This window comes from Pleurodeles waltl, chromosome 6 (genome assembly GCF_031143425.1).
Source record: "Pleurodeles waltl isolate 20211129_DDA chromosome 6, aPleWal1.hap1.20221129, whole genome shotgun sequence".
Taxonomy (NCBI): domain Eukaryota; kingdom Metazoa; phylum Chordata; class Amphibia; order Caudata; family Salamandridae; genus Pleurodeles; species Pleurodeles waltl.
This window is the reverse complement of record NC_090445.1, coordinates 79,582,029-79,596,086: the sequence shown is the minus strand read 5'-3', so window position 1 is coordinate 79,596,086 and position 14,058 is coordinate 79,582,029. Positions and strand designations below refer to the sequence as shown.

General features: G+C 52.5%; 13 non-coding genes across 13 annotated transcripts; all 13 read right to left on the bottom strand.

Moving 5' to 3' along the window:
- Positions 1-52: 52 nt before the first annotated feature.
- On the bottom strand, positions 53-125 carry TRNAK-CUU (transfer RNA lysine (anticodon CUU)). Its single transcript has one exon. It is a non-coding gene; the product is annotated as a tRNA-Lys (tRNA).
- Positions 126-1,678: 1,553 nt separating this feature from the next.
- Positions 1,679-1,751, bottom strand: TRNAK-CUU (transfer RNA lysine (anticodon CUU)). Its single transcript has one exon. It is a non-coding gene; the product is annotated as a tRNA-Lys (tRNA).
- A 744-nt stretch (positions 1,752-2,495) lies between these two features.
- TRNAK-CUU (transfer RNA lysine (anticodon CUU)) lies at positions 2,496-2,568 on the bottom strand. The gene has a single exon. It is a non-coding gene; the product is annotated as a tRNA-Lys (tRNA).
- Positions 2,569-3,310: 742 nt separating this feature from the next.
- On the bottom strand, positions 3,311-3,383 carry TRNAK-CUU (transfer RNA lysine (anticodon CUU)). Its single transcript has one exon. It is a non-coding gene; the product is annotated as a tRNA-Lys (tRNA).
- Positions 3,384-4,128: 745 nt separating this feature from the next.
- TRNAK-CUU (transfer RNA lysine (anticodon CUU)) lies at positions 4,129-4,201 on the bottom strand. The gene has a single exon. It is a non-coding gene; the product is annotated as a tRNA-Lys (tRNA).
- A 1,553-nt stretch (positions 4,202-5,754) lies between these two features.
- On the bottom strand, positions 5,755-5,827 carry TRNAM-CAU (transfer RNA methionine (anticodon CAU)). Its single transcript has one exon. It is a non-coding gene; the product is annotated as a tRNA-Met (tRNA).
- Positions 5,828-6,571: 744 nt separating this feature from the next.
- TRNAK-CUU (transfer RNA lysine (anticodon CUU)) lies at positions 6,572-6,644 on the bottom strand. Its single transcript has one exon. It is a non-coding gene; the product is annotated as a tRNA-Lys (tRNA).
- A 745-nt stretch (positions 6,645-7,389) lies between these two features.
- TRNAK-CUU (transfer RNA lysine (anticodon CUU)) lies at positions 7,390-7,462 on the bottom strand. Its single transcript has one exon. It is a non-coding gene; the product is annotated as a tRNA-Lys (tRNA).
- Positions 7,463-9,831: 2,369 nt separating this feature from the next.
- On the bottom strand, positions 9,832-9,904 carry TRNAK-CUU (transfer RNA lysine (anticodon CUU)). The gene has a single exon. It is a non-coding gene; the product is annotated as a tRNA-Lys (tRNA).
- A 744-nt stretch (positions 9,905-10,648) lies between these two features.
- TRNAK-CUU (transfer RNA lysine (anticodon CUU)) lies at positions 10,649-10,721 on the bottom strand. The gene has a single exon. It is a non-coding gene; the product is annotated as a tRNA-Lys (tRNA).
- A 1,554-nt stretch (positions 10,722-12,275) lies between these two features.
- TRNAK-CUU (transfer RNA lysine (anticodon CUU)) lies at positions 12,276-12,348 on the bottom strand. The gene has a single exon. It is a non-coding gene; the product is annotated as a tRNA-Lys (tRNA).
- Positions 12,349-13,092: 744 nt separating this feature from the next.
- TRNAK-CUU (transfer RNA lysine (anticodon CUU)) lies at positions 13,093-13,165 on the bottom strand. Its single transcript has one exon. It is a non-coding gene; the product is annotated as a tRNA-Lys (tRNA).
- Positions 13,166-13,907: 742 nt separating this feature from the next.
- On the bottom strand, positions 13,908-13,980 carry TRNAK-CUU (transfer RNA lysine (anticodon CUU)). The gene has a single exon. It is a non-coding gene; the product is annotated as a tRNA-Lys (tRNA).
- Positions 13,981-14,058: the final 78 nt, after the last annotated feature.

Here is a 14,058-nt window from a genome sequence, read left to right as displayed (position 1 = left end):
AGGTGAGAGTTAATGTTAAACCCGAAAATGGAGAAGCCTTTAAAAAGCATCACGCCCAACGTGGGGCTCGAACCCACGACCCTGAGATTAAGAGTCTCATGCTCTACCGACTGAGCTAGCCGGGCTGCTGTGACTGTAATTTCACACACCCTCTGTGTGTTCTTTGTAAGGAAGTAGTGTGTGGTTATCCCAGGAGGCCCCTTTGTTTCATTTTCTCTGCTGCTGACTCGACACAGGCACCTTTCTCTTTCTCCATCTCTCGCTCTCTCCCAGTCTTATGTCCCCATCAGTCTCTCTGGAGCGCACTCTGGTACATACATGCATCTGTCCTCTCAACCTGTCTCTGGGCACATACTTAAATGTCCAGTAGAGAACAGTGTGAACTCTCCCTGTGTCGCGAGGTGGCAGTCAGCCTCCAGAGCCGTGTTCCGCAGGCTGCCGGAATGGCCGAGCGGTGTAAGGCGCCACATTCAAGAGCAGTATCTTCCCCAGTCCCGTGATCAAATCCTGCTGCCGACATAAAGTAGTTTTCATGCCTATTTTAATCATAACACCAGCAGGGATGAGACTTTAAACTCCTCTTTTTGAAAGGATGGGGGTGGACAGGACGGACCGGAGCGGACTCGGAGCTCGCTGTAAGCACGGGCGGCTCAGGCTAGGAAAGGGGGCAGGAAAGGCTCGGCTGAGGACCGCTCCCAGCGGCGCCTCCCAGGGCGATAAGTGCTGCGTTGTGTGGAGTCCTGTGGGAATCGTGAGGCAAACAGCAGGATGTGTGTTTGTGTATTTTTAAGCCTCAGCGAAATATCTGAAAAAGGTGAGAGTTAATGTTAAACCCGAAAAGGGAGAAGCCTTTAAAAAGCATCACGCCCAACGTGGGGCTCGAACCCACAACCCTGAGATTAAGAGTCTTATGCTCTACCGTCTGAGCTAGCCAGGCTGCTGTGCCTATGTCATTTCACACACCCTCTGTGTGTTCTTTGTGAGGAAGTAGTGTGTGGTTATCCCAGGAGGCCCCTTTGTTTCATTTTCTCTGCTGCTGACTCGACCCAGGCACCTTCCTATTTCTCCATCTCTCGCTCTACCCCAGTCTTATGTCCCCATCAGTCTCTCTGGAGCTCACTCTGGTACATACATGCATCTGTCCTCTCAACCTGTCTCTGGGCACATACTTAAATGTCCAGTAGAGAACAGTGTGAACTCTCCCTGTTTCGCGAGGGGGCAGTCAGCCTCCAGAGCCGTGTTCTGCAGGCTGCCGGAATGGCCGAGCGGTGTAAGGCGCCACATTCAAGAGCAGTATCTTCCCCAGTCCCGTAATTAAATCCTGCTGCCGACATAAAGTAGTTGTCATACCTACTTTAATCATAACACCAGCAGGGATGAGACTTTAAATTCCTCTTTTTGAAAGGATGGGGGGGGACAGGACGGACCGGAGCGGACTCCGAGCTCGCTGTAAGCACGGGCGGCTCAGGCTAGGAAAGGGCGCAGGAAAGGCTCGGCCTAGGACAGCTCCCAGCGGCGCCTCCCAGGGCGGGAAGTGCTGCATTGTGTGGAGTCCTGTGGGAATCGTGAGGCAAACTGCAGGATGTGTGTGTGTGTAGTTTTAAGCCTCAGCAAAATATCTAAAAAAGGTGAGAGTTAATGTTAAACCCGAAAATGGAGAAGCCTTTATAAAGCATCACGCCCAACGTGGGGCTCGAACCCACGACCCTGAAATTAAGAGTCTCATGCTCTACCGACTGAGCTAGCCGGGCTGCTGTGCCTATGTCATTTCACACACCCTCTGTGTGCTCTTTGTGAGGAAGTAGTGTGTGGTTATCCCAGGAGGCCCCTTTGTTTCATTTTCTCTGCTGCTGACTCGACACAGGCACCTTTCTCTTTCTCCATCTCTCGCTCTACCCCAGTCTTATGTCCCCATCAGTCTTTCTGGAGCTCAAGCTGGTACATACATGCATCTGTCCTTTCAACCTGTCTCTGGGCACATGCTTAAATGTCCAGTAGAGAAGAGTGTGAACTCTCCCTGTTTCGCGAGGTGGCAGTCAGCCTCCAGAGCCGTTTTCCGAAGTCTGACGGAATGGCTGAGCGGTGTAAGGTGCCACATTCAAGAGCAGTATCTTCCCCAGTCCCGTGGTCAAATCCCGCTGCTGACATAAAGTAGTTTTCATACCTACTTTACTCATAACACCAGCAGGGATGATACCGTAAAACTCCTCTTTTTGAAAGGATGGGGGTGGACAGGACGGACCGGAGCGGACTCCGAGCTCGCTGTAAGCACGGGCGGCTCAGGCTTGGAAAGGGCGCAGGAAAGGCTCGGCCTAGGACTGCTCCGAGCGGCGCATCCCAGGGTGGGAAGTGCTGCGTTGTGTGGAGTCCTGTGGGAATCGTGAGGCAAACTGCAGGATGTGTGTGTGTGTGTAGTTTTAAGCCTCAGCGAAATATCTGAAAAAGGTGAGAGTTAATGTTAAACCCGAAAATGGAGAAGCCTTTAAAAAGCATCACGCCCAACGTGGGGCTCGAACCCACGACCCTGAGATTAAGAGTCTCATGCTCTACCGACTGAGCTAGCCAGGCTGCTGTGGCTATATCATTTCACACACCCTCTGTGTGTTCTTTGTGAGGAAGTAGTGTGTGGTTATCCCAGGAGGCCCCTTTGTTTCAATTTCTCTGCTGCTGACCTGACACAGGCACCTTTCTCTTTCTCCATCTCTCGCTCTACCCCAGTCTTATGTCCCCATCAGTCTTTCTGGAGCTCAAGCTGGTACATACATGCATCTGTCCTTTCAACCTGTCTCTGGGCACATGTTTAAATGTCCAGTAGAGAAGAGTGTGAACTCTCCCTGTTTCGCGAGGTGGCAGTCAGCCTCCAGAGCCGTTTTCCGAAGTCTGCCGGAATGGCCGAGCGGTGTAAGGTGCCACATTCAAGAGCAGTATCTTCCCCAGTCCCGTGGTCAAATCCCGCTGCTAACATAAAGTAGTTTTCATACCTACTTTAATCATAACACCAGCGGGGATGAGACCGTAAAACTCCTCTTTTTGAAAGGATGGGGGTGGACAGGACGGACCGGAGCGGACTCCGAGCTCGCTGTAAGCACGGGCGGCTCAGGCTAGGAAAGGGCGCAGGAAAGGCTCGGCCTAGGACAGCTCCCAGCGGCGCCTCCCAGGGCGGGAAGTGCTGCATTGTGTGGAGTCCTGTGGGAATCGTGAGGCAAACTGCAGGATGTGTGTGTGTGTAGTTTTAAGCCTCAGCAAAATATCTAAAAAAGGTGAGAGTTAATGTTAAACCCGAAAATGGAGAAGCCTTTATAAAGCATCACACCCAACGTGGGGCTCGAACCCACGACCCTGAGATTAAGAGTCTCATGCTCTACCGACTGAGCTAGCCGGGCTGCAGTGCCTATGTCATGTCACACACCCTCTGTGTGCTCTTTGTGAGGAAGTAGTGTGTGGTTATCCCAGGAGGCCCCTTTGTTTCATTTTCTCTGCTGCTGACTCGACACAGGCACCTTTCTCTTTCTCCATCTCTCGCTCTACCCCAGTCTTATGTCCCCATCAGTCTCTCTGGAGCTCACTCTGGTACATACATGCATCTGTCCTCTCAACCTGTCTCTGGGCACATACTTAAATGTCCAGTAGAGAACAGTGTGAACTCTCCCTGTTTCGCGAGGGGGCAGTCAGCCTCCAGAGCCGTGTTCCGGAGGCTGCCGGAATGGCCGAGCGGTGTAAGGCGCCACATTCAAGAGCAGTATCTTCCCCAGTCCCGTAATTAAATCCCGCTGCCGACATAAAGTAGTTTTCATACCTACTTTAATCATAACACCAGCGGGGATGAGACCTTAAACTCCTCGTTTTGAAAGGATGGGGGGGGGGACAGGACGGACCGGAGCGGACTCCGAGCTCGCTGTAAGCACGGGCGGCTCAGGCTAGGAAAGGGCGCAGGATAGGCTCGGCCTAGGACCGCTCCCAGCGGCGCCTCCCAGGGCGGGAAGTGCTGCGTTGTGTGGAGTCCTGTGGGAATCGTGAGGCAAACTGCAGGATGTGTGTGTGTGTGTAGTTTTAAGCCTCAGCGAAATATCTGAAAAAGGTGAGAGTTAATGTTAAACCCGAAAATGGAGAAGCCTTTAAAAAGCATCACGCCCAACGTGGGGCTCGAACCCACGACCCTGAGATTAAGAGTCTCATGCTCTTCCGACTGAGCTAGCCGGGCTGCTGTGCCTGTCATTTCACACACCCTCTGTGTGTTCTTTGTAAGGAAGTAGTGTGTGGTTATCCCAGGAGGCCCCTTTGTTTCATTTTCTCTGCTGCTGACTCGACACAGGCACCTTTCTCTTTCTCCATCTCTCGCTCTACCCCAGTCTTATGTCCCCATCAGTCTCTCTGGAGCTCACTCTGGTACATACATGCATCTGTCCTCTCAACCTGTCTCTGGGCACATACTTAAATGTCCAGTAGAGAACAGTGTGAACTCTCCCTGTGTCGCGAGGTGGCAGTCAGCCTCCAGAGCCGTGTTCTGCATGCTGCCGGAATGGCCGAGCGGTGTAAGGCGCCACATTCAAGCGCAGTATTTTCCCCAGTCCCGTGATCAAATCCCGCTGCCGACATAAAGTAGTTTTCATACCTATTTTAATCATAACACCAGCAGGGATGAGACTTTAAACTCCTCTTTTTGAAAGGATGGGGGGGGACAGGACGGACCGGAGCGGACTCCGAGCTCGCTGTAAGCACGGGCGGCTCAGGCTAGGAAAGGGGGCAGGAAAGGCTCGGCCGAGGACCGCTCCCAGCGGCGCCTCCCAGGGCGATAAGTGCTGCGTTGTGTGGAGTCCTGTGGGAATCGTGAGGCAAACAGCAGGATGTGTGTTTGTGTATTTTTAAGCCTCAGCGAAATATCTGAAAAAGGTGAGAGTTAATGTTAAACCCGAAAAGGGAGAAGCCTTTAAAAAGCATTACACCCAACATGGGGCTCGAACCCACAACCCTGAGATTAAGAGTCTCATGCTCTACCGATTGAGCTAGCCAGGCTGCTGTGCCTATGTCATTTCACACACCCTCTGTGTGTTCTTTGTGAGGAAGTAGTGTGTGGTTATCCCAGGAGGCCCCTTTGTTTCATTTTCTCTGCTGCTGACTCGAACCAGGCACCTTCCTATTTCTCCATCTCTCGCTCTACCCCAGTCTTATGTCCCCATCAGTCTCTCTGGAGCTCACTCTGGTACATACATGCATCTGTCCTCTCAACCTGTCTCTGGGCACATTCTTAAATGTCCAGTAGAGAACAGTGTGAACTCTCCCTGTTTCGCGAGGGGGCAGTCAGCCTCCAGAGCCGTGTTCTGCAGGCTGCCGGAATGGCCGAGCGGTGTAAGGCGCCACATTCAAGAGCAGTATCTTCCCCAGTCCCGTAATTAAATCCTGCTGCCGACATAAAGTAGTTGTCATACCTACTTTAATCATAACACCAGCAGGGATGAGACTTTAAATTCCTCTTTTTGAAAGGATGGGGGGGGACAGGACGGACCGGAGCGGACTCCGAGGTCGCTGTAAGCACGGGCGGCTCAGGCTAGGAAAGGGCGCAGGAAAGGCTCGGCCTAGGACAGCTCCCAGCGGCGCCTCCCAGGGCGGGAAGTGCTGCATTGTGTGGAGTCCTGTGGGAATCGTGAGGCAAACTGCAGGATGTGTGTGTGTGTAGTTTTAAGCCTCAGCAAAATATCTAAAAAAGGTGAGAGTTAATGTTAAACCCGAAAATGGAGAAGCCTTTATAAAGCATCACGCCCAACGTGGGGCTCGAACCCACGACCCTGAAATTATGAGTCTCATGCTCTACCGACTGAGCTAGCCGGGCTGCTGTGCCTATGTCATTTCACACACCCTCTGTGTGCTCTTTGTGAGGAAGTAGTGTGTGGTTATCCCAGGAGGCCCCTTTGTTTCATTTTCTCTGCTGCTGACTCGACACAGGCACCTTTCTCTTTCTCCATCTCTCGCTCTACCCCAGTCTTATGTCCCCATCAGTCTTTCTGGAGCTCAAGCTGGTACATACATGCATCTGTCCTTTCAACCTGTCTCTGGGCACATGCTTAAATGTCCAGTAGAGAAGAGTGTGAACTCTCCCTGTTTCGCGAGGTGGCAGTCAGCCTCCAGAGCCGTTTTCCGAAGTCTGCCGGAATGGCCGAGCGGTGTAAGGTGCCACATTCAAGAGCAGTATCTTCCCCAGTCCCGTGGTCAAATCCCGCTGCTGACATAAAGTAGTTTTCATACCTACTTTAATCATAACACCAGCGGGGATGAGACCGTAAAACTCCTCTTTTTGAAAGGATGGGGGTGGACAGGACGGACCGGAGCGGACTCCGAGCTCGCTGTAAGCACGGGCGGCTCAGGCTTGGAAAGGGCGCAGGAAAGGCTCGGCCTAGGACCGCTCCGAGCGGCGCATCCCAGGGCGGGAAGTGCTGCGTTGTGTGGAGTCCTGTGGGAATCGTGAGGCAAACTGCAGGATGTGTGTGTGTGTGTAGTTTTAAGCCTCAGCGAAATATCTGAAAAAGGTGAGAGTTAATGTTAAACCCGAAAATGGAGAAGCCTTTAAAAAGCATCACGCCCAACGTGGGGCTCGAACCCACGACCCTGAGATTAAGAGTCTCATGCTCTACCGACTGAGCTAGCCAGGCTGCTGTGGCTATATCATTTCACACACCCTCTGTGTGTTCTTTGTGAGGAAGTAGTGTGTGGTTATCCCAGGAGGCCCCTTTGTTTCAATTTCTCTGCTGCTGACCTGACACAGGCACCTTTCTCTTTCTCCATCTCTCGCTCTACCCCAGTCTTATGTCCCCATCAGTCTTTCTGGAGCTCACTCTGGTACATACATGCATCTGTCCTTTCAACCTGTCTCTGGGCACATGCTTAAATGTCCAGTAGAGAAGAGTGTGAACTCTCCCTGTTTCGCGAGGTGGCAGTCAGCCTCCAGAGCCGTTTTCCGAAGTCTGCCGGAATGGCCGAGCGGTGTAAGGTGCCACATTCAAGAGCAGTATCTTCCCCAGTCCCGTGGTCAAATCCCGCTGCTGACATAAAGTAGTTTTCATACCTACTTTAATCATAACACCAGCGGGGATGAGACCTTAAACTCCTCGTTTTGAAAGGATGGGGGGGGGGACAGGACGGACCGCAGCGGACTCCGAGCTCGCTGTAAGCACGGGCGGCTCAGGCTAGGAAAGGGCGCAGGAAAGGCTCGGCCTAGGACCGCTCCCAGCGGCGCCTCCCAGGGCGGGAAGTGCTGCGTTGTGTGGAGTCCTGTGGGAATCGTGAGGCAAACTGCAGGATGTGTGTGTGTGTGTAGTTTTAAGCCTCAGCGAAATATCTGAAAAAGGTGAGAGTTAATGTTAAACCCGAAAATGGAGAAGCCTTTAAAAAGCATCACGCCCAACGTGGGGCTCGAACCCACGACCCTGAGATTAAGAGTCTCATGCTCTACCGACTGAGCTAGCCGGGCTGCTGTGCCTGTCATTTCACACACCCTCTGTGTGTTCTTTGTAAGGAAGTAGTGTGTGGTTATCCCAGGAGGCCCCTTTGTTTCATTTTCTCTGCTGCTGACTCGACACAGGCACCTTTCTCTTTCTCCATCTCTCGCTCTACCCCAGTCTTATGTCCCCATCAGTCTCTCTGGAGCTCACTCTGGTACATACATGCATCTGTCCTCTCAACCTGTCTCTGGGCACATACTTAAATGTCCAGTAGAGAACAGTGTGAACTCTCCCTGTGTCGCGAGGTGGCAGTCAGCCTCCAGAGCCGTGTTCTGCATGCTGCCGGAATGGCCGAGCGGTGTAAGGCGCCACATTCAAGAGCAGTATTTTCCCCAGTCCCGTGATCAAATCCCGCTGCCGACATAAAGTAGTTTTCATACCTATTTTAATCATAACACCAGCAGGGATGAGACTTTAAACTCCTCTTTTTGAAAGGATGGGGGGGACAGGACGGACCGGAGCGGACTCCGAGCTCGCTGTAAGCACGGGCGGCTCAGGCTAGGAAAGGGGGCAGGAAAGGCTCGGCCGAGGACCGCTCCCAGCGGCGCCTCCCAGGGCGATAAGTGCTGCGTTGTGTGGAGTCCTGTGGGAATCGTGAGGCAAACAGCAGGATGTGTGTTTGTGTATTTTTAAGCCTCAGCGAAATATCTGAAAAAGGTGAGAGTTAATGTTAAACCCGAAAAGGGAGAAGCCTTTAAAAAGCATTACACCCAACGTGGGGCTCGAACCCACAACCCTGAGATTAAGAGTCGCATGCTCTACCGATTGAGCTAGCCAGGCTGCTGTGCCTATGTCATTTCACACACCCTCTGTGTGTTCTTTGTGAGGAAGTAGTGTGTGGTTATCCCAGGAGGCCCCTTTGTTTCATTTTCTCTGCTGCTGACTCGACCCAGGCACCTTCCTATTTCTCCATCTCTCGCTCTACCCCAGTCTTATGTCCCCATCAGTCTCTCTGGAGCTCACTCTGGTACATACATGCATCTGTCCTCTCAACCTGTCTCTGGGCACATTCTTAAATGTCCAGTAGAGAACAGTGTGAACTCTCCCTGTTTCGCGAGGGGGCAGTCAGCCTCCAGAGCCGTGTTCTGCAGGCTGCCGGAATGGCCGAGCGGTGTAAGGCGCCACATTCAAGAGCAGTATCTTCCCCAGTCCCGTAATTAAATCCTGCTGCCGACATAAAGTAGTTGTCATACCTACTTTAATCATAACACCAGCAGGGATGAGACTTTAAATTCCTCTTTTTGAAAGGATGGGGGGAGACAGGACGGACCGGAGCGGACTCCGAGCTCGCTGTAAGCACGGGCGGCTCAGGCTAGGAAAGGGCGCAGGAAAGGCTCGGCCTAGGACAGCTCCCAGCGGCGCCTCCCAGGGCGGGAAGTGCTGCATTGTGTGGAGTCCTGTGGGAATCGTGAGGCAAACTGCAGGATGTGTGTGTGTGTAGTTTTAAGCCTCAGCAAAATATCTAAAAAAGGTGAGAGTTAATGTTAAACCCGAAAATGGAGAAGCCTTTATAAAGCATCACACCCAACGTGGGGCTCGAACCCACGACCCTGAAATTAAGAGTCTCATGCTCTACCGACTGAGCTAGCCGGGCTGCTGTGCCTATGTCATTTCACACACCCTCTGTGTGCTCTTTGTGAGGAAGTAGTGTGTGGTTATCCCAGGAGGCCCCTTTGTTTCATTTTCTCTGCTGCTGACTCGACACAGGCACCTTTCTCTTTCTCCATCTCTCGCTCTACCCCAGTCTTATGTCCCCATCAGTCTTTCTGGAGCTCAAGCTGGTACATACATGCATCTGTCCTTTCAACCTGTCTCTGGGCACATGCTTAAATGTCCAGTAGAGAAGAGTGTGAACTCTCCCTGTTTCGCGAGGTGGCAGTCAGCCTCCAGAGCCGTTTTCCGAAGTCTGCCGGAATGGCCGAGCGGTGTAAGGTGCCACATTCAAGAGCAGTATCTTCCCCAGTCCCGTGGTCAAATCCCGCTGCTGACATAAAGTAGTTTTCATACCTACTTTAATCATAACACCAGCGGGGATGAGACCGTAAAACTCCTCTTTTTGAAAGGATGGGGGTGGACAGGACGGACCGGAGCGGACTCCGAGCTTGCTGTAAGCACGGGCGGCTCAGGCTTGGAAAGGGCGCAGGAAAGGCTCGGCCTAGGACCGCTCCGAGCGGCGCATCCCAGGGCGGGAAGTGCTGCGTTGTGTGGAGTCCTGTGGGAATCGTGAGGCAAACTGCAGGATGTGTGTGTGTGTGTAGTTTTAAGCCTCAGCAAAATATCTAAAAAAGGTGAGAGTTAATGTTAAACCCGAAAATGGAGAAGCCTTTATAAAGCATCACGCCCAACGTGGGGCTCGAACCCACGACCCTGAGATTAAGAGTCTCATGCTCTACCGACTGAGCTAGCCGGGCTGCTGTGCCTATGTCATTTCACACACCCTCTGTGTGCTCTTTGTGAGGAAGTAGTGTGTGGTTATCCCAGGAGGCCCCTTTGTTTCATTTTCTCTGCTGCTGACTCGACACAGGCACCTTTCTCTTTCTCCATCTCTCGCTCTACCCCAGTCTTATGTCCCCATCAGTCTCTCTGGAGCTCACTCTGGTACATACATGCATCTGTCCTCTCAACCTGTCTCTGGGCACATACTTAAATGTCCAGTAGAGAACAGTGTGAACTCTCCCTGTTTCGCGAGGGGGCAGTCAGCCTCCAGAGCCGTGTTCCGGAGGCTGCCGGAATGGCCGAGCGGTGTAAGGCGCCACATTCAAGAGCAGTATCTTCCCCAGTCCCGTAATTAAATCCCGCTACCGACATAAAGTAGTTTTCATACCTACTTTAATCATAACACCAGCGGGGATGAGACCTTAAACTCCTCGTTTTGAAAGGATGGGGGGGGGACAGGACGGACCAGAGCGGACTCCGAGCTCGCTGTAAGCACGGGCGGCTCAGGCTAGGAAAGGGCGCAGGAAAGGCTCGGCCTAGGACCGCTCCCAGCGGCGCCTCCCAGGGCGGGAAGTGCTGCGTTGTGTGGAGTCCTGTGGGAATCGTGAGGCAAACTGCAGGATGTGTGTGTGTGTGTAGTTTTAAGCCTCAGCGAAATATCTGAAAAAGGTGAGAGTTAATGTTAAACCCGAAAATGGAGAAGCCTTTAAAAAGCATCACGCCCAACGTGGGGCTCGAACCCACGACCCTGAGATTAAGAGTCTCATGCTCTACCGACTGAGCTAGCCGGGCTGCTGTGCCTGTCATTTCACACACCCTCTGTGTGTTCTTTGTAAGGAAGTAGTGTGTGGTTATCCCAGGAGGCCCCTTTGTTTCATTTTCTCTGCTGCTGACTCGACACAGGCACCTTTCTCTTTCTCCATCTCTCGCTCTACCCCAGTCTTATGTCCCCATCAGTCTCTCTAGATCTCACTCTGGTACATACATGCATCTGTCCTCTCAACCTGTCTCTGGGCACATACTTAAATGTCCAGTAGAGAACAGTGTGAACTCTCCCTGTGTCGCGAGGTGGCAGTCAGCCTCCAGAGCCGTGTTCTGCATGCTGCCGGAATGGCCGAGCGGTGTAAGGCGCCACATTCAAGAGCAGTATTTTCCCCAGTCCCGTGATCAAATCCCGCTGCAGACATAAAGTAGATTTCATACCTATTTTAATCATAACACCAGCAGGGATGAGACTTTAAACTTCTCTTTTTGAAAGGATGGGGGGGGACAGGACGGACCGGAGCGGACTCCGAGCTCGCTGCAAGCACGGGCGGCTCAGGCTAGGAAAGGGGGCAGGAAAGGCTCGGCCGAGGACCGCTCCCAGCGGCGCCTCCCAGGGCGATAAGTGCTGCGTTGTGTGGAGTCCTGTGGGAATCGTGAGGCAAACAGCAGGATGTGTGTTTGTGTATTTTTAAGCCTCAGCGAAATATCTGAAAAAGGTGAGAGTTAATGTTAAACCCGAAAAGGGAGAAGCCTTTAAAAAGCATTACACCCAACGTGGGGCTCGAACCCACAACCCTGAGATTAAGAGTCTCATGCTCTACCGATTGAGCTAGCCAGGCTGCTGTGCCTATGTCATTTCACACACCCTCTGTGTGTTCTTTGTGAGGAAGTAGTGTGTGGTTATCCCAGGAGGCCCCTTTGTTTCATTTTCTCTGCTGCTGACTCGACCCAGGCACCTTCCTATTTCTCCATCTCTCGCTCTACCCCAGTCTTATGTCCCCATCAGTCTCTCTGGAGCTCACTCTGGTACATACATGCATCTGTCCTCTCAACCTGTCTCTGGGCACATTCTTAAATGTCCAGTAGAGAACAGTGTGAACTCTCCCTGTTTCGCGAGGGGGCAGTCAGCCTCCAGAGCCGTGTTCTGCAGGCTGCCGGAATGACCGAGCGGTGTAAGGCGCCACATTCAAGAGCAGTATCTTCCCCAGTCCCGTAATTAAATCCTGCTGCCGACATAAAGTAGTTGTCATACCTACTTTAATCATAACACCAGCAGGGATGAGACTTTAAATTCCTCTTTTTGAAAGGATGGGGGGGGGACAGGACGGACCGGAGCGGACTCCGAGCTCGCTGTAAGCACGGGCGGCTCAGGCTAGGAAAGGGCGCAGGAAAGGCTCGGCCTAGGACAGCTCCCAGCGGCGCCTCCCAGGGCGGGAAGTGCTGCATTGTGTGGAGTCCTGTGGGAATCGTGAGGCAAACTGCAGGATGTGTGTGTGTGTAGTTTTAAGCCTCAGCAAAATATCTAAAAAAGGTGAGAGTTAATGTTAAACCCGAAAATGGAGAAGCCTTTATAAAGCATCACGCCCAACGTGGGGCTCGAACCCACGACCCTGAAATTAAGAGTCTCATGCTCTACCGACTGAGCTAGCCGGGCTGCTGTGCCTATGTCATTTCACACACCCTCTGTGTGCTCTTTGTGAGGAAGTAGTGTGTGGTTATCCCAGGAGGCCCCTTTGTTTCATTTTCTCTGCTGCTGACTCGACACAGGCACCTTTCTCTTTCTCCATCTCTCGCTCTACCCCAGTCTTATGTCCCCATCAGTCTTTCTGGAGCTCAAGCTGGTACATACATGCATCTGTCCTTTCAACCTGTCTCTGGGCACATGCTTAAATGTCCAGTAGAGAAGAGTGTGAACTCTCCCTGTTTCGCGAGGTGGCAGTCAGCCTCCAGAGCCGTTTTCCGAAGTCTGCCGGAATGGCCGAGCGGTGTAAGGTGCCACATTCAAGAGCAGTATCTTCCCCAGTCCCGTGGTCAAATCCCGCTGCTGACATAAAGTAGTTTTCATACCTACTTTAATCATAACACCAGCGGGGATGAGACCGTAAAACTCCTCTTTTTGAAAGGATGGGGGTGGACAGGACGGACCGGAGCGGACTCCGAGCTCGCTGTAAGCACGGGCGGCTCAGGCTTGGAAAGGGCGCAGGAAAGGCTCGGCCTAGGACCGCTCCGAGCGGCGCATCCCAGGGCGGGAAGTGCTGCGTTGTGTGGAGTCCTGTGGGAATCGTGAGGCAAACTGCAGGATGTGTGTGTGTGTGTAGTTTTAAGCCTCAGCGAAATATCTGAAAAAGGTGAGAGTTAATGTTAAACCCGAAAATGGAGAAGCCTTTAAAAAGCATCACGCCCAACGTGGGGCTCGAACCCACGACCCTGAGATTAAGAGTCTCATGCTCTACCGACTGAGCTAGCCAGGCTGCTGTGGCTATATCATTTCACACACCCTCTGTGTGTTCTTTGTGAGGAAGTAGTGTGTGGTTATCCCAGGAGGCCCCTTTGTTTCAATTTCTCTGCTGCTGACCTGACACAGGCACCTTTCTCTTTCTCCATCTCTCGCTCTACCCCAGTCTTATGTCCCCATCAGTCTTTCTGGAGCTCACTCTGGTACATACATGCATCTGTCCTTTCAACCTGTCTCTGTGCACATGCTTAAATGTCCAGTAGAGAAGAGTGTGAACTCTCCCTGTTTCGCGAGGTGGCAGTCAGCCTCCAGAGCCGTTTTACGAAGTCTGCCGGAATGGCCGAGCGGTGTAAGGTGCCACATTCAAGAGCAGTATCTTCCCCAGTCCCGTGGTCAAATCCCGCTGCTGACATAAAGTAGTTTTCATACCTACTTTAATCATAACACCAGCGGGGATGAGACCGTAAAACTCCTCTTTTTGAAAGGATGGGGGTGGACAGGACGGACCGGAGCGGACTCCGAGCTCGCTGTAAGCACGGGCGGCTCAGGCTAGGAAAGGGCGCAGGAAAGGCTCGGCCTAGGACAGCTCCCAGCGGCGCCTCCCAGGGCGCGAAGTGCTGCATTGTGTGGAGTCCTGTCGGAATCGTGAGGCAAACTGCAGGATGTGTGTGTGTGTAGTTTTAAGCCTCAGCAAAATATCTAAAAAAGGTGAGAGTTAATGTTAAACCCGAAAATGGAGAAGCCTTTATAAAGCATCACGCCCAACGTGGGGCTCGAACCCACGACCCTGAGATTAAGAGTCTCATGCTCTACCGACTGAGCTAGCCGGGCTGCTGTGCCTATGTCATTTCACACACCCTCTGTGTGCTCTTTGTGAGGAAGTAGTGTGTGGTTATCCCAGGAGGCCCC